Here is a 26,428-nt window from a genome sequence, read left to right on the forward strand (position 1 = left end):
TCCACTCTGGAACCTAACTTATTGATTTGTAAAGCACTTTGGATTACTTTAAATATGAAACAATATTTTAGTTTATAATGATTTAAAGAAGTCTTGCAAGAAGTCTATTCAAAACCTTTTTGCTGAAAGATGCTTTATATGGTACTGCTAAGTGCAGGGCGGTTTCTGAACAACACTGCAGAACACTACAAGTCACATCATTCAAAAGATAAAAAAGTATTTGTGTAAAACATAGAACTACAAGTTAATTAGTCAGCATTGTTGAAGTAGTTCAAACAAACAACTCTGGTTATCCTGACTGCAAAGGAAAGCAATGTTATGAGCTAATTCAAGGGAAACCTACTTAGAGCTGGGCAAGAAACAGTTCTCCCATCCCATGAAAATTTGCAAGATTTCAGAAGTGTTCCCACTCCAAATCAAGACAAAACAGACAACTTTCAAAATTTTGGTGGAAAGCCAGAGAGAGAGAGAGAGACCCAGAATAGTCAATAGCCCAGTGGTCAGGGCACTTCCATGGGATGTGGGAGACACAGACACAAGTCTCTACTTTGCCTGATTCAGAGCAGGAACTTGAATTGGAGTCTCCCACAATCCAGCTGAGCGCCTTAACCACTGGGTTATGCTGGGCTGTGAGTCGGTCTCTCTCTGTCTCCCTCCCCCAACCGCAATTGGAGAATCCTGCTCAGAAACCTTTCCCAACAAAAGTTTGAGCAAAACCATACGTTTCTAAGAAAAGTTTCAGTTTTTACAAGTGGGCATTTTCTGACATCCACTTCCCCCCAAAAAAATCCCAGAAAACTCTACTCTTGATTAAACATCTTGCATCATACTAATAAATTATAATTTCCTCAGAGAAGTTTGTTCTGTAGAAAATGGATAATTTGTTCTGCTATGGTATAATATTACTTCAACAGCACTTATTTATCCCCTGCACAATGTTGATAGATTCACTGACTACTAACCATGAAATATCCCATTTTTAAAGTTTAATGAAAACCTAGATTAATTTTTCCAACATTTGAACCAACAAGTTTGCAGTATGCAAATACAGAAACATGGAAGAAATTCAAATGGAGGGTAGAAACTCCTACTTGTGGGAATGCTTACTTAAACTTTCTGATATAGTCTTCTGTCTTCTTTGCTCCTCATATCATCCTTGATTCATCCTTCCTCTCCTTTCCGATCCCCACCCCACCCCACCCCACCGCAGGTGTTGAAGACCCTGCAGCTCTTTCATAGACCATGGTTCACTGCCTCCTTCTCTCTACACAAGTCTCTCTCACACTAGCCCTCCTTTAGTAGATTTCTCCCACACTACTAATGACTATCTGAAAACAAGTGGAGTTCCTACCCTGGAATGTATCAGAGGGGTAGCCATGTTAGTCTGGGTCTATAAAAGCAACGAGTCCTGTGGTACGTTATAGACTAACAGACGTATTGGAGCATGAGATTTCGTGGATGAATACCCACTTCACTGGATGCACAGACGGAATGGACAGACTCTACACAGATTTGGGCTGATTCTGCCCTCAAACTATTTTAAAACACATTGTGGAAGCTGCTGGAGTTAGACAGGTGTATGTGAGAAGAAAATCAAACCTCCTTTATTTAGTTCACACATATCTCTTTTGTAGTGCTTTGTTTCACTCATAATTCACATAATAATGAAAATGTAAACTTCACACTAAATTTTTGCCCTGAGCTTGGCAGTTCTAAGGATTTCCCTGAAGATACTTCCTTTCCCAGACTCCAGTTCCCCCACTCTGCCACACACCTGCAGTAATTACATAGCACCCTCCGGTATTTTACTGTCTCTGTGACCTGCATGTTTGTTGTTGCAGAGAGCAAAGGAAGTCTTAAATTTTGAAAGGCTTGGGTTTTGCCTAATGTTTAGGTTAAGGTTTTGACTCATCCATACAATTTTCCTAGTGATTCAGTCATCTCTAGAAATAATTTAATCTGATATCTGAATTCACCACCAACCACGCCTTTCTTAAAAACCAGCTATGGGCCTGATCAAAAGCCCATTTAACTAAATTGAAAGATTCCTTTTGATTTCACTGGGATTCAGATCAGGCTCTATAAGACATATAAGGAAATACTAAGCTAATAAATAAATTAAATTAGCTATGCAAACATCTCTTCCACTCCTCCATCAATGGAAAACACTGGAGATATTTATTCATTACAAATATGGTAGCTCTAAACCAAACAGTTTTACCAGAGCATGATCATTGTTTTTAGAAGAGCAATACATTTAGTATGATGGGGACAATAATATACCAATATTCCCATAAAGTAAACAGAATTACCATGTTAAAAACTGCTCAATCAGCTTTTTAAACAATGATCTCTAAGTAATAGAAATTAAGCATCATATATTTTTAGTGTCACATATTTTGATTAACTATTAACTCTCTGTGCAGATTCCAGTGCTAGATTGCAGGGAATAGTATTTTTAATACAACAAATTGCTATGCAGACATTTCACCCATTACATGGAAAGGATTCAATTATTTTGGATTCACACTGCAAATGGTGCAATGAATAATGAATAATTATTTTAACAGTTGGTTGTTTCAATTAATATTTTCATGTTGGCATCATGATGCTGAATCCAAATTCTTTTTCTGTAATGTAAAAACTATAGTTTTATATCCCATTGATCAGCAAATGAAAAAGCTAATTCCCCCTATTTTTCATCATGGAAAAGTTTCCTTATCTTTAGAATGCTAAAGAACATCATCCAGACTATGGCTAATACAATCTAAATTATAAAAAAAACACCACCTCAAATCATAGATGAACAAGAATAACTACAGTGCACCCTCGAAGGAAGAAAACCACAGGTCAAGACAGGAGCCTAAATTTAGGTTCCTAACTCTATATTTAGGTTTTTCAGAGGTGGTGTGAGCAAGCAGTCTGACTAAATTAGGAGCTGTTGAGTCTGAAATTCTGGAAAGTCAGACAATTTATTTATGAGCCCTAAGTTTGGTTTCAGGAGCCTGCCTTTATGCTCCTGTTTTTGACACATCTTAGTCTAACTCAAAGTGATTTACAGTTTTTGTGCTTCAGTACTGGACTTTTGATTGGCCAGTATCTGACCTGCATTCTTTCAAAATTTGGTAAGCTTTAAAAGCTTTTAGTTTGGAGCTCCAACTTTGGCTGAATGGGAATAGTGATTTCACTTAAATGAATCTTTCCCACTTGTGTACATATCCCTATTTCGGAGAACCAGACCTAACTGGCAAATAAATAAATTAAAGGAGATATCCTGTCTCATAGAACTGAAAGGTCATGGAGCCTAGCCCCCTGCCTTTGCTAGCAGGACTAAGTACTGATTTTGCCTTGGATCCCTATACTGCTGCCTCAAGGATTGAACTCACAACTCTTGGTTTAGCAGACCAATGCTCAAACCACCGAGCTAACCCTCCCCCCCCAGGCAATAAGGTTAAATTAAAAAATATATATCTTGTTTAAGTTTGCATTTTTGTTGAGAAGCCTGAGCTCTCAAAGTCACTCTAACTGTACATACATACATATACACACACACGCACGCAGTCTTTTACCACTTAACTTCCCTCATCTGATAATTGAATCGAAATTTGCTTTCCTATTAATTGTTGTATTCTCATTTTTCTAGATTTAGAAGGTTTCTCCCAATAGAATGTACAAGGAACAAGTGTTGAACCCTTTTCCCAAGGACATCTGCCTAGCTCATAGACTCAAGTGATATAACTGGCCATATAACATAATCATTCCGTATAAAACCATAACAATGGCATACATATCCCTGAAAATTCTACTTGACTAAGGTTAATTAAGGGGAAGTTGGAAACATTGCAAGCCAGTCTTATAAAGCTTAGACCTGAATTGTGATTAGATACTGCAGGTGCTGAATCATTGAGCTTCCACAGCTAGCACCCACAAGGCTGAAACCTTTAGATCAATAAAAATCACAGAACTTTGATAAACCTATTAATTTAGGAAATTCAACTAAGTTGAAATATTAACCTAACACTGAGAAAAAAGGCATTCCATTTCCGCTCAGCTTTAATATACAAAGCTCTTTTTCTTGACTACTGTTTCTGCCTGAATTATCTGTAGCACTTGAAAAAAGATCTGAAGCAGGGACTTGGCTGTCCTCCATCTAATACACGATTTCGGAATAACTTTTTACATGATAAAATCATTTCACTGCCTGTAGTGCTACATTAAAAACTTTGCAAACCTAAGATCAATGTTTGAGGAAAACTTGCCACAAAAGTAGTAGTACATATCTGCACACCTAGAAATGATCAAATTAAGAGTATTTTCTCTCATACAATATGTGAATTTGACAGGTTTCAAAATTCATAAACCACTGCTTTTTAACATACATGAGGTATAACTAATACTTCTAATTATTGAAACAGTTCTCAACATTTATACAAATTTAAAATTTGACTGAAACGTTTCTATAAATCACCACTATGACTGGTTTAAATAATTAACAGATCAACAGCTGATCTGCTCCAAATTTCTGGTACTGCAATTATAAGGTAGCTGGAGTTAAAGGTCCAGATTCTATTGCTATTGGAAATACAAAGCATATGAACAAATTTTGCTTATGGTGATTCCCCAAAAGAAGCATCACTAAGTCAGGAACAATATTCAAATATGAGTCAGAATCTTGCTCTATGTAGTAAAACCATTTTAAGCACTTGAGTTCTACAGGACTACTCACACTTGTATAAGGTTACTCACAAGCAAAAGCACTTTCTCTATGAGGCAAAAGGATGTGCTACATAGGCACAACTCCCACATTCACTCAACTTTCTTATTCAAGTGCATACACATTTTGCAAATTATTATAAGAGCATTTAATTAAAAAATATGCAACCCTTAACTTGTGGGGGGAATAAGAAATTGACTTCAATGGGAATTGTACTTTAATAAAGACCATATAATTTCTTCTGTAATATTTTTGTTTGTGAAGGTAGAGAGGAAAAAAAGATGGATACTCATTCCATTTACTTAACTTGGTATACGTTTTCTCCACTAGTGTTAGACAATTTGTATGACAGATAAATTATGTGGCACATTGAAATAACTTCCTGAAGAAATAAATCAGTAAAATACTAAAAAGAATTAATTCTGGTCAGAATGCTAATTTTTAGAACATTACTAGGAGCAATCTAAGAAATAAAAGGGGTTTTAATGTGTCATCTTTCTAATGCAAAAAAAAGAAAAGAAAAAAAAGAGCATGTCTTTATCTAAATACATTTGAAATTTGATCAGCAATTTAGACTGCTAGATATTTTATACTTAGCTGAAATAATTTGGAAATTTTAACATCATCCACTGAAATAAAACAAAGTATATATATTTTTTTATTTCTCTTGAGAATTTTAATAAACCATCAGGAAATGAAGTTGTATTTGCTTAAGCTATTTAATTTTGAATAATACTTAACAGTAAATAGGACTGACTGAATACATTAAAAGAATATTCAGGAACATTTTTGCAAATAAAATGAACCAATTTGTGACCCCTTTTATTCATTATGTGGATGAGCAGTAATTATTTGAAATAATATTGATGGGAAAGTAAAAACACTGTGAATTCTAGTGTGAATAAACATTTGTGAATATTCATATTGGAACTGTCCAGTAATTTTGAGAGACACTTTTTATTATCTGCTCAACAGATTGGACGAGTTCACAAATAATCACAGATAAGCTTCAATCCTGAAAAAAGGCTTACTGGAAAAGTTAAAATAAAACCCCATACCATTAAAATATAATATTCCTGAACCATATTATATTTTTCCTCAATAAACATTCATTTAAAAAAAGCTAACAGTAGTTAACTTCAAAATTACTATGCTATTCCATGCCTTTGAGGTCATACTATCTTATAGAACCAAAATAACCTTTTCTTCATTAAAATAGTCTCACTATCACTTCTTTTCATTTGTGGTGGTTTTCTGTCATCATCAATTAACTTCCTTCTAGCAATGTCCTGCTGAAGTTGTTTAAAATGCACATCTACAGAGGAATCAGCATCATGTCTTCCAGTAGCACTTTTGTACCAATTAAATCTTGGTTTGAGAGTGAGATTGGTTTTGACAATATACATTAAATCACCAGGGCACTTTAATATATAAATTAGATTGTCCTAGTCCCATATAATGAAGTAGCAGATTCTACATTCTCTATCTCTTGAAAGAGTAAATAAACTATCTGCCCAGAACGTGTTATTACTTTAAGTATAATATCCATTCCTCCTCCTGGTCATTTTCCTTTCTTTTCTGGAGCGATAGCGGAAACAACAGGAGCCAACACACAGGCCACATGCAAGGCCAGTCACCAGCTGAGCTTTTTGATCAGAGGGCAGAACTGAGGCCATTGTAATCCCTTAATAGAATTCATTTTGGTAGAGGGTGAAGTGATCCCTGTAATGTATATAGAGTTAAAACTCTGAAAAGTATCTTGAAGATTATATTAATAACACCTCAGCTGGTGTGTTCTAACTACTATGAATCAAACCTCTCTCTATTTACACATTGCTATCTCTCCATGAAAATGGACTGCAAATGGTTACAATTAGTTAAAATTTGCAAAAGTTTCAAAATTGTCAGGAGCATTTAGAATTTTTTTTAAAGTAGTGTTTTGTTCAAAATGACTTCTTGGTTCAAAATTTTAATTAATTGTTACACTTTAAAAAGATATAAAAAATTAAAAAGGTCAAAACCTAACCAAAACCTATCAGTTGACCTGATCCTAAAATTATTTTGGATTATCTGTTCACAATTTTATTTTATTTTAAGATTTTTTTTCATCTTGACTTGGGACAGGAAATTTTTCAAAACCTCAAAAAGTCTTAAGAATGGGAAAACTGGCTCTCAGCCAGCTCTAATGCAGAACTGTAGGGATGAAAAATGTCTTCAGTGCAAAAGATGTGAGGCAGTTCCCACACCTGAGACATTCAGTTTAGGTGACAACTCTGAAGAACAGTCTCAGATTGAGGTGTCAATAGAGGAGTTTTTACAAATTGCTAAAGCAAACAATAAGAAGTCACTAGGATCATATGGTATTCACCCAAGAGTTCTGAAGGAACTCAAACATGAAATTGAAGATCAACTAACCCATGGTATGTAAGCTATCACTTAAATCAGCCTCTGTATCAGATGACTGGAGAGTAGCTAATGTAACACTGATTTTTAAAAAGGCTCCAGGGGTGATCCTGGCAAGTAGAGGCTGGTAAGCCTAACTTCAGTACCAGACAAATTGGTTGAAACTATAGTAAAGAACAGAATTATCAGACACATAGATAAGCCCATTTTGGGGAACAGTCAGCATGACTTTGGTGATGTTTGATTTTCCTAAACTAATCTATTAGAATTCTTTGAGTGAGTCAACAACCATGCAGACAAAAAGATGATCTTGTGGATTTAGTATACTTGGACTTTCAGAAGACTTTTGACAAGGGGGTAGGTTTAGAAGATAAAATAGAAAAAGAGCAAGTTAAAAATACTTAGAAAAGTTAGATGCCTGCAAGTCACCAGCGCCTGATGAAATGCATCCTAGCATACTCAAGGAGTTAATAGAGGAGGTATCTGAGCCTCTGGCTATTCTCTTTGGAAAGTCATGGGAGATGGGAGATATTCCAGAAGACTGGAAATGGGCAAATATAGTGCCCATCTATAAAAAGGGAAATAAAAACAACCCAGGAAACTACAGACCAGTTAGTTTAACTTCTGTGCCAGAGAAGATAATGGAGCAAGTAATTAAAGAAATCATCTGCAAACACTTGGAAGGTGGTAAGGTGATAGGGAATAGCCAGCCAGACAAGAACAAATCTTGTCAAACCAATCTGATAGCTTTCTTTGATAGGATAACGAAACTTGTGAATAAGGGAGAAGCAGTGGATGTGGTATACCTAGACTTTAGTAAGGCATTTGATATGGTCTCGCATGATCTCCTTATCAATAAACTAGGCAAATACAATTTAGATGGGGCTACTATAAGGTGGGTGCATAACTGGATGGATAACTGTACTCAGAGAGTAGTTATTAATGGCTCCCAATCCTGCTGGAAAGGTATAACAAGTGGGGTTCCGCAGGGGTCTGTTTTGGGACTGACTCTGTTCAATATCTTCATCAACGACTTAGATGTTGGCATGGAAGGTACGCTTATTAAGTTTGCGGATGATACCAAACTGGGAGGGATTGCAACTGCTCTGGAGGACAGGGTCAAAATTCAAAATGATCTGAACAAATTGGAGAAATGGTCTGAGGTAAACCGGATGAAGTTCAATAAAGACAAATGCAAAGTGCTCCACTTAGGAAGGAACAATCAGTTTCACACATACAGAATGCGAAGAGATTGTCTAGGAAGGAGTATGGCAGAAAGAGATCTAGGGTCATAGTGGACCACAAGCTAAATATGAGTCAACAGTGTGATACTGTTGCAAAAAAAGCAAACGTGATTCTGGGATGCATTAACAGGTGTGTTGTAAACAAGACACGAGAAGTCATTCTTCCGCTCTACTCTGCGCGGATTAGGCCTCAGCTGGAGTATTGTGTCCAGTTCTGGGCACTGCATTTCAAGAAAGATGTGGAGAAATTGGAGAGGGTTCAGAGAAGAGCAACAAGAATGATTAAAGGTCTTGAGAACATGACCTATGAAGGAAGGCTGAAAGAATTGAGTTTATTTAGTTTGGAAAAGAGAAGACTGAGAGGGGACATGATAACAGTTTTCAGGTATCTAAAAGGGTGTCATCAGGAGGAGGGAGAAAACTTGTTCACCTTAGCCTCTAATGATAGAACAAGAAGCAATGGGCTTAAACTGCAGCAAGGGAGATTTAGGTTGGACATTAGGAAAAAGTTTCTAACTGTCAGGGTAGTTAAACACTGGAATAAATTGCCTAGGGAGGTTGTGGAATCTCCATCTCTGGAGATATTTAAGAGTAGGTTAGATAAATGTCTATCTGGGATGGTCTAGACAGTATTTGGTCCTGCTACGAGGGCAGGGGACTGGACTCGATGACCTCTCAAGGTCCCTTCCAGTCCTAGTGTCTATAAGGTCCCTCACCAAAGACTCTTAAGCAAATTAAGCAGTCAGAGAATAAGAGGGAAACTACTGTCATGGATCGGTAACTGGTTAGAATATAGGAAACAAAGGGTAGGGATAAGTGGTCAGTTTTCACAGTGGAAAAGGTAAACAGCAGGGACCTTTAAGAATCTGTGCTGGGACCAGTAATGTTCAACACATTCATAAATGATCTGAAAAAGCAAGTGCACAGCGAGGCGGAAAAGTTTGCAGACAATACAAAATTACTCTAGATAGTTTAGTCCAAAACTGACTGTGAAGAGTTACAAACGGATCTCATTAAACTGTAGGATTGGGCAAAAAAATGGCAGATGAAATTCAGTGTTGATAAATGCAAAGTAATGCACATTGGAAAATATAATCCCAACTATACATACAAAATGATGGGTTCTAAATAAACTATTACCAGTCAAGAAAGATCTTGGAGTCATCATGGATAGTTTTCTGAAAACATCTGCTCCATATGCAGTGGCAGTCAAAAAGCTAATAATGTTAGGAACCATTAGGAAATGGGTAGATAATAAAAATAAAATATCATAATGTCGCTATATAAATCCATGGTACACCCACACCTTGAATACTGCATGCAGTTCTGGTCACTCCATCTCAAAAAAGATACATTAGAATTGAAAAAAGTATGGTGAAGGGCAACAAAAATGATCAAGGGTATGGAACATCTTCCACATGAGGAGAGATGTAGAAGACTGGAACTGTTCAGCTTAGAAAAGAGAGGACTAAGGGAGGTTATGATGGAGATCTATAAAATCATAAATGGTGTGGAAAAAGTGAATAAAGAAGCATTATTTACTGCTTCACATAAGATCAAGGGGCTATCCAATGAAATTAATAGGGAGCTGGTTTAAAAATAAAAAAAGTACTGCTCCACACAATGAACAGTCGACGAGTGGAACTTGTTAACAGGGAATGCTGTGAAGGCCAAAAGGATAACTGAGTTAAAAAAAAAAAAAGGATATAATAAGTTAATGGAGGTCCATCAATGACTATTTGCCAAGATGATCAAGGACACAACCCCATGCTCTCCGGGTGTGCCTCAGTCTCTGACTGCCAGAAGCTGGGACTGGATGACAGGAGATGTATCACTTGATAATTGCACGGTTCTTTTCATTCCTTCTGAAGCACCTGACACAAGCCACTGTTGGAAGACAAGATAATGGGACTAGATAGACCATTGGTCTCACCCAGTATGGTCATTTTTAGATTCTTAACATTCTTATTCTTTTGAGGTACATAGGGTAATCCAAATTTTCTACTGGCCCTATCAGAGCATTTTAATGATATTCTTGAACATCACTTCAGCATCTTAGTCACACATCCTTCTGTCTACAAATCCATCTGTGATGTATCTTCACCCTTCTTCTCCTACTTAAATGCATACAACCCCATTAATTCTAGTGAACAGAGAGGCTAGGTGTAACTGACAGTAGAAAACGTCTATTTCCCCATTTAAACTTTCTTTCCTCCTCTGACACAGTTATCAGGATGTAATGAAAATGCCCAGTCCTGCAACTGACTGCATACAAGTGCACCCCTGACCCTACACAGAGTCAGCTGCTAAATCCTAAGTACTTACGTCTGTTTCAGACTAGCCTTTATTCATTGTCATTGAAGCCAATGGAATTTGTACAAGTAAAACCTGAGTTTTGGCTCATAATATTTATTTTGAATTCACTAGCGATGTAGCCTGCTTGAAGAAAGAGCATGCCTATATGAAGGGGGCTGGAGGTAGTCCACATTAAATCGAGTTAGTCCCGTGTGAAAATGCCTGCATACACACAATGCAATTCATTACATCACATCAGCTCTGCTCTTATCACGAACTCTGGTATCATCTTTCAAAGTGCAGAAAGTTTGATGCAAATTGAGTTAGTTTAGTCTATTGTTCTTGTGCATTCAATGTTGCAGCACGCTACTTTGGTACTCCTCAACTGCTGTCCCACAATGCTTTTAAGGCATCCATTACAGACCAGTCTGTTTACCTGTATGCCCTCCACTGGGGTCATGTTGACTGGATATCCCCTCCCCCAATTAAAAGCTGAAGCGGTGTCATAATTTCGTTTGCTCATGAATTCATATATATATTAGCACTATTGTGATATTACTCTAAGAGCCTTACAATGTGCCTCGAGCTGCCACTTGGAGCCATGCCAAGGCCATATATCTCTGGGCCATCTGGGGGAAACATCAGTGCAGCAAGTTCTAAGGGCCAGCCACTGCACTAAAGATTTGTTTGTGGACACTGCCAATCAGATGTCCCTGAGGGGGTCACAACCAGTATGTCAACTAGTGCTAGATAAAGAACTAACAGCTCAGGGTAACTTACATTCAAACCAGGGATGCCAAGAGACAGTCCACCTCTGGAAATGTGACCTGTCCATTTTTTGAGAAGCTGGACAAGATTTTGAGCAATTATGCCAAGGAGCTTGTGGATCCTACTACACCACTGGAGGTGCCCTCCTAACTTGATGCCCTTGAGGATGAGCAGCAACACTCATTGAGGACAAACACAAGGAGGGTAGTGAAGAGCTCTCTCCAGAAACTCAAGATCTCTTTGGGACTCAGCACCCAGCCATGTAGGAAGCCAGCTCAATTCCCTGGCAGAAACACAGGAATCAAAAAGACAGATGCTATGCAAGGAACCTCAGCATATAGGTATCTATTGTCACAGTCAATTATTATACTATACTGCTCTGCTACCTTCTGTTATGGCTGCAGCAAGTTTGGAACCCTTTTGTGTCTCCAGCCCCCATCTCCATTCCTCCCTCAGCCTTCTCTGTACACATTTTCAAAATGGCATCTGCTCCAGCCAAGCAATTGGCTTCTCACACTAAAGTTCTGACTATTGACTGTGTTCAAGCCTGTTGTCCGATACTACCAATGTGGTGCTCTGCTGTCTCCTTGTTGATATCACTCAGCTGCGTGCGTGTGTTCCCTCTGTGTGCTGCCCCAGCTCTGCGCAGATAGCTGACACAGCAACCAGAAGAGAACCCCCAATGACCACAGAGTCTAGTAAGGTACGAAGGCAGGTCGGCCAGGTTTATTGCCGTATTGGACGCAACGATAGTTCCCCGTAGATTACTTAGTCTACCAGGCTTACTACTAATACGTGCCCACGGTCAATGGACTCGACTCAGTTAGTGGCGGGACTTTCCACTGGCCCCTAAGCCAGACAAAGACACCGCCCCAGGGATACATTCTTACACACAGGTACAAACAAGTTACACATCACTCCTGACGTATTAAGGTGCAACACTTCTACGCAGCAAGGTACAACCCTTCTACGTAGTAAGGTGCCACCTCTCACCTTGTACATGTTGGTTTGAACAAAACAACTCTATCTATCACATTACCCTCTTGCCTGTCATTGGGATGGGTCAGTCTGTTCCTTGTTATCTGTGTGGAATGTATAAGCATGTTAATGTTCTAATAGTGTTCAGTACCTTTTAGGTACGTATCTTCTTGCAGCATCAGCCCTTTCCTTGCCAGCTTCTGTGAGCAGGGCCTGCGTCTGGCTCACAGCTTAACTTTGCTTTATGTTAGCAAAGTCTTGACCATTACTTTAGTTTAGGCCTCAGGCCTCATACCAGGCCTCTGATACCAATGTTTATATTTTAAGGCCTCCTCTTACTACAAAGCCTATACCACAGAGGGCACATAACTTTCTATTTATTTCCCTCTCCCTTCCTCATATCTGTCTTGCCTGGTGAATGCCTCCCTACTCCCAACCCCATTTGCCCACTCAAAATGATGACCAGCTGTCGAGTGCAGCCAAAACATCTAATCTGCTTCCCCATCCCTTCCCTCGCTTCCCATGGAATAGTCAAATTGTGAAAACATCCAGTGTGTGAAATTCAACGGTATATTGAGATAGGGGTTACAGCAGGAAAAGGAGTTTGGTTGGTATTCTCAGTTTACATGAGGTTGGTGTCGTGTATTTAGTTGTCGCGGTAACAGAATCTTGTGTTGCTATGGCAACCGAGTTAGATTATTAGGGGATAGCCCAGCCAGTTTTGGCTGTTTTTTGGTTAGTTCAGTGAGTGGCAATAACTGGCTGCTTTCAAGGTTTACAACTCTCTGTGTTTCCAGTGATTTCTTCCTAAAACTGTTGCCTCAAGGATATAACAGTCGCCATAGGTATTGCATGCAAGTAAAAGTACTAAGACTATAGCTCCATGCTGAGGTATAAAAGCCCCATAGCACGTTTGCACAGGACAAGAAGTTTACCTCTGGGATAGCAAGGTGATGCAGCCCTTAGTGGTTTTTCACAGGCTTGCACAGAGAAAGACGTTATGAAGCCTTAACTACTCCCAATCAGTGCAGAACCCAATCTAATTTTCTCTGCACTTTTAACATATTTACAGGGGAGAAAAAGCAGAATATAAGATTGAGAAATTGTTCACTTCTGGCATGGACATTATATGGTGTAGTTGCTTGATCACAACCCCCAGTATAGCTGACAATTCCCTTCCATTCCTGCAGCACTTCTAGGGGTTGCAGGGGTGTCATCTCAAGTGAATAACCTCACCAGGGCTCTGACTGGTCTGCCTTTTGCTTTTTTAAATAAGGCTATTCTCTGCCTCCTAGTTACCTACCTCAGTGTAACATCATTGAGAGTCAGGACAGCCTAAAAGGGATGCAGGGGAGATTATTATCCAGCTCAGCACCAGGTGCCTCTTGCTAACCCCTCTGATACCATACAAGCACCTCCAAGGTACAGCAAAAGTGCAAAGCCAAACCAGGAACATAACTCCCAACTCCCACAATGGCAAACCCAAACAGCTTATACTGCACAGACAAAAATCCCATTCTAGCCCTCCTTATGCACACAACACTTATGGTCTCTGAGGTTCCCTCATGACTGGGAATAATCTCAGGGCGGGAAATCATAAATACATGCCAAAAATGCTATAGTAATTTGTCTGCAATATGAACACTGTCTATTTGTTTTATTACCCCAGCCATGGTACCTGCAGAGGCCAGACCCTCAAGGACAGGGCCTTTAAAAATAGCTGAGTGGCCAACTAACTTGAGATGGAAGAAGTGGAAAACTCAGGATGGAATGTTCACAGACTACATTTCAGACTCCCTCAGAAAAATTGAAAACAATGGAGGAGCGCAGATTGATTTTGTTCCTACATGCTCATGCTATTCTTTTGTAACCCTCCTTAGCAATTTGTCCATGTTCCACTTTTTGTAGGATTCCTTTTTGATCTCGAGGTCATTTAAGAGCTCCCAATGGACCATGTTAGCCTCTAACTGTTCTTCCTATCTTTCCTTTGCTTCAGGATAGTTTGAAATTGTGCCTTTAATATTATCCCCTTGAGAAACAGCCAGCTGTCCTGAACTCCTTTATCTCTTAGATTTTCTTCCGAGGGGCAGCTTACCTAGCTATTTCTTTGAGTTTGTTAAAGTTTGCTTTAACTGAAGTCTGCTAGCTAACATGTGTCAATTCACTATGAACTAAACTCCCTGCACAGACAAGGCCAAAGTTTCTCTTTCTTGTATCAGTGAGTTTGGGAGCCTTGGGGCAGCGGAGGTTTATACAAACAGTTATAGTATCTGGCTGTCATGAACATATCCTAGTTGGTAATTCATTGCTATCATCTATTTCCTGGAATCATTTGCAGACACCAGCTGTCAATGGGACTTTTACACTTAGCCATAAGAAACAAAGGCATCTAGACACCAGATTCCTTGCAGCTTTCCTTGGCATTCATCATAATACTTTCTGAAAAGAAATGTATCCAATTAGGCTTTTTTTGGTAAAATTGTTTCAGATAATTTTATATGTTGCAGAGATTTCTTCCCTCCACCCCCACGTTCCCTCTTTTTCTTTTATGTGACTGAGGATATTGTCCAGATATTCAATCGTGTTTATTGGTGCTTGACAGTAGGCTATGAGTTTTCAAATAAAACTCCCAAGACAGAGATTGACATCAGAACCACTTGACACACAGATTTCTAAATAGTGCAGGACAGAGTAAATTGGTAAGAAAATAGCAATACAATCATAGTGCTGCTTAGACAATTCTTGAAAAATCTGGTTATCATACATACGTATGCAAGACTATTTATTTAGGGCTACTCTGTACAACTGAATCTTTGAGGGAACACTTGCTTGGAATCCCATTTACATCAGTTGCATTGTATGAGCATCGGGTAGATTCAGATGCAGGATCTAGTCTTATTTAAACCATTTTTTTCAAGCTTCAGTGCCTAAAAAAAGTTAGGTTCCTTAACCTACAGACACCTAAATAGAATGGCCCGATTTTCAAGTGCACTGGGCAAAAACGTGTCCCATTGATTACAATGTGATTTATAAGTATTCAGAAGTTTTTTTACAGGGAGGATAAAGCCTCTTCACACCAATTTAATTTCAGTCATGAAGACTATTGGTCTCCTTTTAGCAAACGCACCTGTCATAAAATCTCTGTGCACATACACTTACTGTAATATATATTCTGGAAAAAACAAAAATTGTAACAGCAAGCCAGACCTGAATCAACCCTTATCCACACACTACATCAGACAAACATTTAAATTGTAATGGACACAGTAGAATGTGCGTAAAGGTAATTTGGGGAAAAAAGCATTCGGAGACTGAGTGCTTGCTTCTCCATCCAATCCTCTCTCTCTCTCCTTCTGAACCTTTGTATGTTTTTCTAGGATAATGATGATTACAGATTATCTATGTAACACCCAAAATTAGCTAGGTACTGACATACAGAAAGATACACTACCTCCCCTAAACGCATGCAGTCTAAGGCTCCGATCCTGTGATGCTATATATCATTACAGACCTCTGTGCCCACGTGAAGTCTCAATGGACTTCAGCAGGACCATGCTAACAAACCACATTGCAGACTCAGGGCCTAAACAGACAAAACAGGTGACAGGAGGAGGAACAAATATAATATGCAAGTAAAGTGATCAAGGTGATGGTAGGCACATGTCATGCTACTTCTATTTTTCTTAAGAGTATAAACATTAAATTTTTTCAGGCAATGATGCAGAAGCAATTTTTAGGAAATGTTTGAATGAAGGGAGAATGGAGGGTTGGCAAGCTCATTTCAGCATGAAACAAGAGATGGAGATGTCTGCAGGAGACACAGATAAAAGGGGTAGTAAAGAATATGGATGTACTCTAACAAGAAAATCCATGTTTTATAATGTAAATATTTAAACCTGCTGTAGAACTACTCTGGTGTTGTTAATCATTACTTGTTATAATTTGGTTGCAGACGACAGTTTGGTATTATATGCATGAGTACAGCTCTTCTACTCCTACTTGAGGGAGTATTTTATCCATTGTATTATATTTGCCTTCTGGTTGAGCTATGTATCAATTTAATGTTTGTAACTGAAAAATAAAGATACAATAAGAAGAAAATTCAAACACAAACACTCATATTGGACCAAAAATCACCCAGCTGTATCCACACTGGAGTCTTGGAGACCCCTAGTATATCAAAACTGGAGAAAAATTAAAGGATGCATTTAAAACTGACTTTATTGTAACCAGTGAACTATAAAACTATGAACAAGTTAAAACTTTCCTATATTCAGAAGCATGCTACACATTGCTTGTGTTGGGGTGTAATGGACTTGATGATCAAACATTTTAAAGAAAGCTACTTGCTATCTAAGTGCAAGGTCTAACTAAGCCCATGTTTAGACAATGACAATATAAAGCAACAGTAATAACAGAAAAGACACAAACACAGCAAAGTGGTAGTAAATGGCCTATAACTTTGAACAAATGGAGCAAATAGATGACATATGTTCCAAACATACAAAGTTATTACACTTCGCACATTTGTGAGAGTTTTTCTGGTTCCTTCCCTAGAACAGATGTAACAGATGTAATATCTTCCCTGTTTCTTACGCTCTGGATCAATATATTTTACCCTCCTTGTGTTTAACTCCCAAAAAGAGCAATAGAAGGTATGTCCTTAGTGAGAAGAAAACAAACAATTGGGCCTAACTCTGCTGTCACCTACATATGTGCAAATCCATTGACATCAAAGAATTTTCACATATACAAAAGAAAATAGATTTTGGTCTAACAGTAGAGTTAAATTGTCTAAGTCCCTGCATGGTAGTATGACCAGATAGCAAATGTGAAAAATCAGGATAGGGTTGGGATATAATAGGTGCTTATACAAGAAGAAGCCCCAAATATCAGGACTGTCTCTATAAAATAGGGGCATCTGGTCACCCTAACTTCATGGCTGACAAAAGTATGGGAGGACAAGATGCCTCATACCTCCAGACCCCCTTTTATGCCTTTGATCATGGCCCAGTCACAGCTTGGTTGAGGAGACGAGCCACTAAGCTACGTTTACAGTGCTGTCAGTCACAGCTTCCCCACAGAAGCAGGTAGAAATCCAGGCATTGTCACATCCTGTCACCATCAACATATATTAGCAGTACTAGCCAAGTGCCAACAGAATATATCCTGCATTCTTTTATCACCACAGGAGGAATTCTGGTTGAATCCTCATGCACTCACCCACTCCCTCAATGAGTTGTCCCAATTAAGTCTTTAATTTCTATATATTTATTTTATAGAATGCAACAGAGCTCATCAAGAATGTACATCTTCTGAAAAACTGTTTACAAGTTACATTTTTTCATCATAAATTTTTAAACTCAATTTCAGGAAGCTATTTTTACAACGTGTATATTTTGTTGCTTTTTGCTGAAAGGGATCTATGGATAAAAATTTTATGCAGCATCCTCCAAGAGGAAAACAAAAAAGGACAGCATTAGCCATTTGTGCCCAGGCTGGCCCCAGGGTTAGGGTCTGCATCATAGGAGGAAGAGGAAATACTCCTAACATTGTTTCTGGAATCTACTACTTGCTGACCTTAAAGAACTAAGTGAAATACAAGCTGCTATTCCTACTCTCACCATAGGAGTTACCAAAGGCAAGGTTGCAGGATTGGCTTTATAGAGATTTACAGGACTAGAATAAGAGACGTAATCAGGAACAGCAGAAGCAGACCACCCCTCATATCTCTTGATATCCAATGTAGTTCAAGGGGATCCTTTTAGTTTTGCTTCAATTCAAAAAGTTCTGGGGCTCCTTTACATTTTTTTTTTACAAAAGTATAAGGATGTGTCATCTAATGACTAAAAGCCAAGAATCTGAAATGAAGTAAAACATCTTATTGCTGCATGTTAGAAAGTACCTCTTTTCTCCCCATGACTGTCATGCCTATCCAAAAATCTCTCTCAGGTTTCAAACTGCCTTAAACTTTCTGCTAAACTCACAGCAGTGTTCAAATCTTCTGAGTTCTCAGGATTCTCCAAAGTTTGAGGGAAATGCATTCTGGGACACATCTGACCATGGAAATCCTGGAGAGCGATTATTCTAAACCCAGCAGAAAGTCAAAAACCTGAAGTCTCCTCCTATAGAAATCCTAAGTAAGAGACTTTTTGAAGTCAGGGAGGGAATGTTTGGTTTAGTTTAAGATATAGTTGTGGAGAGAACAGAGAAAGGGAGGGAAACAGGAAGGAAAAAAAGATAAAGCTGTTAATTTGGAAGAACGGATGTGCAAGAATGGAACATGGAGAAGAAGACATTTAGGAAAAGAGGACAGACACTCCACCAGATGCTGACCAGTACTATTATTCACTGATCAGACTTATAGCAGTGTTCTGGAATCTAGTGCTTGCTGAGTTTACTAACTAAGTGAAATACAAGCTGCTCTATTCCTACTCTCTCCCAACAGGAGCTGCCAAAGGCAGTGATGCAGAATTGGCTTTACAGAGATTCAGAGGAATAGAATAAAAGAGATGGATTTTAAAATATATCTAATGTTTTAAAAGAACTTTGGTACCTCAATGATCTTGTACTACCTTCTTTCAGAGAATACATGCAGGGCATTTTCAATTACTTTAATTGTGTGTCATGGTTATTGATGCACTAAACCCTGCCAGACATTCCATAACATTATCTTTAATCACCAGCATTTTCTTATCTACATTCAATGTAGAACTATTCTCAGTTATTTTATTGGGTAAAAAAAAGAAAGAAATATTGCTTTTAGATTAAAAGTTAAGAAGAGGAAAGACTCAATTTCCCTCATCATCATCATATACTTATCATGGTAGCATTATTTAAGCTTTTTATTTAAGTCTTTTGGAATACTGTTAGAGGTTCATATCCTTGAATTTTCTTCACTACTCTGCATTACTAAGGGCCATGAAGCCTAGAATTCAACAGTCATGTGGCAAAGAAAAGAGCATTAACCTGTGCTATTAGCTACCTTTATCATCAGTTGTAACTGGGACAAAAAGATTACTTTTGCTAAACAAATGATTCATTGTTTCTCAAAAAAAAAAAAAAAGAGTTCTGGAAAGATGGGGTCAAATAATTCTCTGCCAGTGCTCATTAGTATAGGCCCACTGAAGTCACTGTTTTACTCTTGCAAATGACACAATTAATTGTGGGTGGAATTTTGCTCTCACAATTGATTCTGGATGCAGTTACAGCAATGTATGTAAGAACTGCCATACTGGGTCAGAGCAAAGGTCCATCTAGCCCAGTATCCTGTTGTGAAGGAGCAGAGAAGTAGCTGCCAGGCACAGCAGGGTTCAGGTAGCCCTGCCCCATTATATCTGCAGCCAATGCCAGGCCTGAAAAGGCCAGGCCTGGGAGAAAAGAAGGAGCCTGGTTCAGTCAGGGGCTGACTGGCGAAGAGGCAGGAGTTCTCTGTGTGTCTGCCTGAAGGCACAGACGCAACTTGCCTGCCAACTCAGCCACTGGAAGCAAATAAGTCTTCCCCTGCCAAAGGGAATCTACCGCCAAACCCCAATGGTGGAGAAACTAGACTAGCAGGGCCATGCTCCAAACTAAAGGACTTATGTAAGGAGCAGCTCAGACAACAGGCCTGATGGCTGCCCCTGCCCCCATATGGCTGGGAGGAAGATCCATCTCCCCTGTCTACTGGCCCAGGACTCTGAGCCAGGACCTGAGAAAAGAGGGCAGGTCCCCCCACTCCAGCCGCTAAGAATCGATCTAGCTGCTAGGCTTCTTAGCCACTGAAGGCCCTATCACAACTATCTTCCAACATCGTCCAATGCCAAGTGTCCCAGAGGGAATGAACAGCACAGACAATCAACAAGTAATCCATCCCCTGTCACTCATTCCCAGCTTCTAGCATACAGAGGCTAGGGACACCATCCTTGCCCATCCTGGCTAATAGCCATTGATGGACCTATCCTCCATGAACTTGTCTTGTTCTTTTTTGAAACCTGTTATAGTCTTGGGCTTCACAACATCCTCTGGCAAGGAGTTCCACAGGTTGACTGTGTGTTGTGTGAAAAAAAACTACTTTTGTTTATTTTAAATCTGCTGCCTATTAATTTCATTTGGTGACCCCTAGTTCTTATGTTATGAGAAGGAGTAAACAACACTTCCTTATTTACTTTCTCCACAACACTCATGATTTTATAGATCTCGATCATATCCCTCCTGAGTTGTCTCTTTCCAAGCTGAAAAATCCCAGTCTTATTAATCTCTCTTCATATGGCTGCTGTTCCAGACCCCTAATCGTTTTTTCCCCTCTTTTCTGAACCTTTTCCCAATTCCATGTAGGATGTCTAGGCACCTGATTGCATCTGTGTTTTGTCTAATTAAATATAATTGAAATTAAGTGCATTTATAAATAACTGAAGAGGATAAAAGGAAGCCATGGCTGAAAAGCAAACCATGAGGGGTTATATAGACCCTCCAAGGGAATGGAGACTAAAGTGGATGCCTACAGACAAATTGTTTTTACAACTTGTCTGGGTAAAATTATGGAGATAATGGTGAACAAAAGATTGGTTTCCAAATCGGCAATTGGTGGCATTACAGATAAGGTGCAGAGTGGCTTTAGGAGGGGAAGATGCACCATTGACCCTACTGTTAAATTGGAAACTGAAGTACAAAAAAGCATGAGAAACAAACGTTTCCTGATAGCTGTCTTTCTAGATACTGAAAAACCATATGACGTGGAGAGAAGGCTTATTGTGCAAAGTAAATTATAAGGAATAAGAAGAAGAATGGATGGATGGAGAAGCTTTTCTGAGTAAAAGGACAAGGAAGGTCAGAGTTGGGACTATTATGTCATTCATATATATATATATATAATATTAAACATGGTACTCTGCAGGGAAGTGTTATCAGTCCAACATTATTTGATATTATGATAAAGGATTTTTCAAAATGAATAAGTGCTAGGGTAGATGTCATTCTATTTGCAGATGATTATGCTCTACAGGTTAGGAGCAGGAATAATGAGGGGTCAGAAAAAGGAATCAACAAAGCATTACAGGAGACTGGGGAAATGCATGGGGTTTCAAGCTCTCCATTGCTAAATCCAAAGGATTGATCATCACAAAAAGGAAAGCTACAAAGGACTGTAAACTATCCGTATGGAGAACAAATTCCTAGGATAACATTAGAGACTAAATTACTTTGGAAAGATCATACAGACTATGTTAAAGATAAATGCAAAGTAAGGATCAACCTGCTTAAAAGTATTACAGGGACTAATTGCAGAAGTGGATAAGAAAACACTACTGATGGTACATAGAGCCTTAATCAGGCCAATTGTCAACTACAGCTGCCAAGCTTTTGGGTCAGCATCAAATTCAGAACTTAAAAAAGTCAGATTTAATACAAGCACAGGAACTACAAGTTGTGAGTGGTACAGATATTACCCATATGTGTGCTACAAATAGCTGCTGATGAACTGCCAGTAACAGTATGAATGAAACTACTGGACCTAACTTCAGGGCCAAAGTTAATGGGAATTGCAATGACCACCCAGAAGCTGCAGTGATTTTTGGGGTCTCACAATCAGGCTTTATGGCAATGAAAAGGATTTCTTCACATGGTGAAGTGATTTAATCAATGAAATTATATTTCTAAAAACAGAGTTAGCACAGATGGGAATACGCTTGAGTAAACAGGAATTCAAAAATCGAATAAAGAAAAAATTAAAAGAGGAATGGTAAAAAATTTGGAGTAAAAAGAGAGCGAGATTTCTGAACTTTGCTCTAGAATTGAGGATGATGACATACTTCAGTGCCCAGATTGGAAAAATGAAAGGGAATTGTTTAGAATACTAACTGGCCATTGTGGTTTAAACAAAAATCTTTTTTGAATAAACAGATGGACTATGTGCATACTAATATAAAATAAACAAATGATAGTCTTTTATGTCTGGGTAAGGGTTTGAAAGAGAAAGGGAAAAACTTTGATGAATTTAAATGACTGAAGATAACAAAAGTTACATTATGTTATCTAATAAAAATATTGGGAAAGTGGACTAGTGTTAGAAATCTAGTGTTACATTACCTGAAAGACACGTGACAGGAAAGGAGAATATAAACAGCTAGGTATTTAGGAATTATAATTGGTGGTAGCCATAGACTACTCATTCAACTCTGTTTCATCATGAAGGAAAAAGAAAAAGGAAAGAAAAGAAAGAACATGGTGGCTGCTAGAGAGACAGAGACACAATGAATGGCTCCAGAGCGGCAGAGCAGAGGACACTGCCCAGATGAACTAGTTCTCTGCCAGAAAAGAACACAGAAGATTACCAGGCAGAAGGTACCTTCACGGCCCTGAGGTAGGAAGCAGCCCAGAGAAGGAGTTGGAGATTTAAAGAAACAAGTTCCAGGGTCTCTGGGCTGGGACCCGAACAAGAGGGCAGTCCTGGGTCTAACTAGCACTCTTACATGGATGTGAGCAAAGACTGCCAAGAACCCTGACCAGGATGGCCACAAAACAAATATTGCATTTTGTCTTTGTATTTCTGCCCTGCTGAAGAGAGAAGGGAAGAAACCTTCTTTGGAGCAGCATTGGAAAAGGGACTAGGATAGGCCCTGAGTCAAAGGCCCTGAGTCAAACTCCAGGGTCTACTGAGTGAAGGTTCACTAAAAGGACAAGCAGAATCTTGAATTGTGCCAGACTTCTTTCTGTCCCAAGAGAGGAGAGACAAGTAACGCATCCAGAGAACTGGAGTTACAGATGAAGATTGCTAAATATAGGTTCCATCCCTGAACAAACTAAGAGAAACTGAGGCAGGTACAACCCAAGTTCCATAGCAGACCACCAGAGGGTGATATAAGGTTGAAGTCGCTCAGTTACATGGGCCCTTTATCTTCAAACCAATATTGTAGAAGAATTTGATACAGTCACTTTTCAGAACAGGAAAACAGTGGGACTTGGTCATTTAGCATAGAGATCAATTCACTGCTGCTAGCACATGGAGTACTAATTGTATCTGTCTGCCCTAGCAAATGGAAGGCAGGTGATGTTTGTATTGCCTTTCTCTCCTGAAAGTTTGGATAATTTTAAATTGTAGCTGGCACACCATAGGAACTCTGCTAGTAGAGGCTGCCATGGAGATGCATTGATCAGGACATACAGGTGAATGAAAACATACACAATGATGGATTCAAGTGGCAACAGGCTACAACTTTATTAGCTTAATGCTATAGCACATCTCCACTCTCACATACTAGGCATTTAACTGGGAGCAATGTTGGGGCTACAGGGCTCCCATCATATAACCAGTAACTCAGAATAGCTGCTTCTCAGTGACCCTGCCAGCAGGTAGGGGATCTTGGGGGACAACTACTGAACTGATGGGGTGCAAAATAAACTTTTTTAAGAAAATGCAAAAATAGGGAAAATTCAATAGTGAGGGGTGTGGGGTTTGTTAAGGTAGACAATTGGGTAGGGGTTTCTTTTAGTAAATAGTATAGGGGGTTTCAATAGTCGGGTACAATACAGTTGGTAACCAATTAACACTGAAGTATAAATGTAACAGGTAGCTAAAAATTTCTATGTAAATTTCTATGTCACAGCAGCATATAACCAACTAACAGTTATGGGTAAAATGTGTTAAATAACCAACAACTCTAGGTTAAAATGTGTCACAGTGGTGTAAATGTAAAATGTGAGGTGTGTCAGAGAGAAAAAGGGTAACCAATGGGGTTTTATGCTAGATTCAGTAATACAACTGAGGTTTGGCAGCAGTAGGAGCGGGGTGAACACGTGGGGGAAGGGATTAAAAGAGAGAGAGAGAGAGAGAGAAAGGCAGTGGTAGAGGGGATGGGGGAAGAGGAGCACGTGTGGAGCAGAGACCAAAGCCAGAGGCACTGCGGAGGGAGATTTAAACTCAGGGAGACACAGAGAGCAGACAGGCTGCAAGTTTAAACAGCAGAGAGACTGCAACGAGTGACTGGGGAGCTCGGGGGGAGACACGGGCAAGCTTGCAGCGGGGGGTTAGGGCAGCGGGAAGACAGACTTAACCACAATTATACAGAACAGAGCAAAATCTTATTTATGATCTAACTTAACCAAGACTACACAAATTAGCAAGTAACAGAACACAATGCAACAATTCTTTTTTAAACCTAACTTACAGAGCACAATACAAACAATTCTTTAAATCTAACTTAACCACAGCTATGCAAAATGAAATTACAACTTATCTAGACTAAGAACCTGATTCTAATAGGTGCACCTTACACTATGCCAATTCTTTGATCAGGACGGGGAGCAGTTCCAGAGGGCAGAGTGGTGTGTGCCCAGGGTACAGCCCCCGGAGGGGGGGTTGGCTGCAGCAGTGGGGTGGCTGCAAGCCAGCAGCCTAGGATACAGTCCAGGAAGGTACAGCTTAGCAGCAGCACAGGCTTATTTTTAGGCTGCGGAGCAAGAAACAGATTACAGATACAGACCAAAGAGTTAGCTTGGGTCTGTCTGCTGGGGAAACAAGGCCAGCAGCTAGGACAGGGGGAGTCTGCAAGAGGGAGTTCTTACCAATCTCCAGGACAGCAGCAAGCACAGAGGCAGGAACAGCAGTAGCATCGGAGGATGGAGAGAGGACTCAATTTGCTTACAATAATCAGGAGATCTCCAGGCACAAATTCGTTGTTCGTGGAAGGGGAGTTTAAAAACGGGGGTATGCTCAAAAACAAATGAGAGCAGGGAGAGGGCCTCCCAAAGACCCCTAGCTGATCAGAGCAGGTGGCAAAGCAAGGACCTTCTCCGAGGTCTGATCAGAAAATGTCCGGCTTTAAAGGCAAACTCAGGCAGTTTCCCACCAGTACTTTTGATTGGCTCCTCTTGATACAGGGGAGGAGAGAAGGCAGGGAAAGGCTGCAGGTAAGCATAGGCATGCCTGGGCATGTTCTGAGCCACAGGTATGACTCATATGCTTAATTAGTTGGCCACTTCAGGTCTTGCATTTCTAGGCAGCGCCCCCTACACTGAGCCCGGGACTGAACAAAGGAGCCAAACAAAGAAGCAAGAAACCCCCTCCCTAGGCAGAGCAATGGCTCCAGTTAGTCTGTACAAGCCATTCCTATGAATAGGGCTGTGACTTTAGTTAGCACAATGGCCGGGAGGGGCGGCCACACAGGACAAACAGAAAGGAATGCAGCAGGGGGGACAGCTGTAACAGACACTCAGCCTGCCCCTAGGACTCAGTGAATCAGGGCTGGCCCACAACATTTTGACACCTGAGGCGGGGAGCTCAAATGACACCCCCATGCCCCTTGCTTGGGCCAAAACTTTGAAAGGTTTCAGTTCTGCCTTCTTCCTATTCTACTCCTACCCCAAAAAAGGAGAACTAACAACTTAAAATGCCTTGTTCAAAAATTTTAAATAACACTTAACTTTCAAACGCCTGAACAGCAAATGTAACTTTTCTTGTCTGCATAGTGTAAACTGTCATTTTTATCTCTTTGAATAATCAAAGTGGTGCTTTCCGTGCCTTCTTGGTTGCAAAGATTTGAACTGCATCCTGAAGGTCCACAGTCTGGGCCAGCTCGTCCTCTATAGAGATGCTTGCAAGGCTGACCAGACTCTCCTGTGTCATTGTGTGGAGCACAGATATGTTTTTATTAACTTCATCTTGGAGAAGCTGCATTCTCCACTGGCAACTATTACAGGAAGTGTTAGAAGTATGTGCAGAGCAACAAAAGCATTTGGAAAGAGAGTGGTCACCTTATTTGTGCACATATATTCCAGAACAGCCTTTGGAGTTGATCCTGCTGAAATGTATCGTGAAAGGGCTTTCAGTTCATCATCTAAATCACTCGCATCAATATCGTGCATGTCATCATGTGTCAACACTGTCTCTAGTGCCCTGCATTGCTGGGGTAGGTCTTCTTCAGGTATAGTGAGGAGTTTTGGAATATTATACAACATCTCAAATATACTGCTGTGTTCCTTGAGCTGCATGAAATGTTCTTCAACTGACTCTATTGCACAATCTAGCACCTGGTTTTCTATCTAAGCAGGA

At 39.6% G+C, this 26,428-nt stretch overlaps 1 pseudogene; it reads left to right on the top strand.

Moving 5' to 3' along the window:
- Window positions 1-6,899: 6,899 nt before the first annotated feature.
- The window catches only part of LOC115654533, a 34,966-nt pseudogene continuing 15,437 nt past the window's right edge, over window positions 6,900-26,428 (top strand).

This window comes from Gopherus evgoodei, chromosome 7, assembly GCF_007399415.2.
Source record: "Gopherus evgoodei ecotype Sinaloan lineage chromosome 7, rGopEvg1_v1.p, whole genome shotgun sequence".
NCBI lineage: Eukaryota > Metazoa > Chordata > Testudines > Testudinidae > Gopherus > Gopherus evgoodei.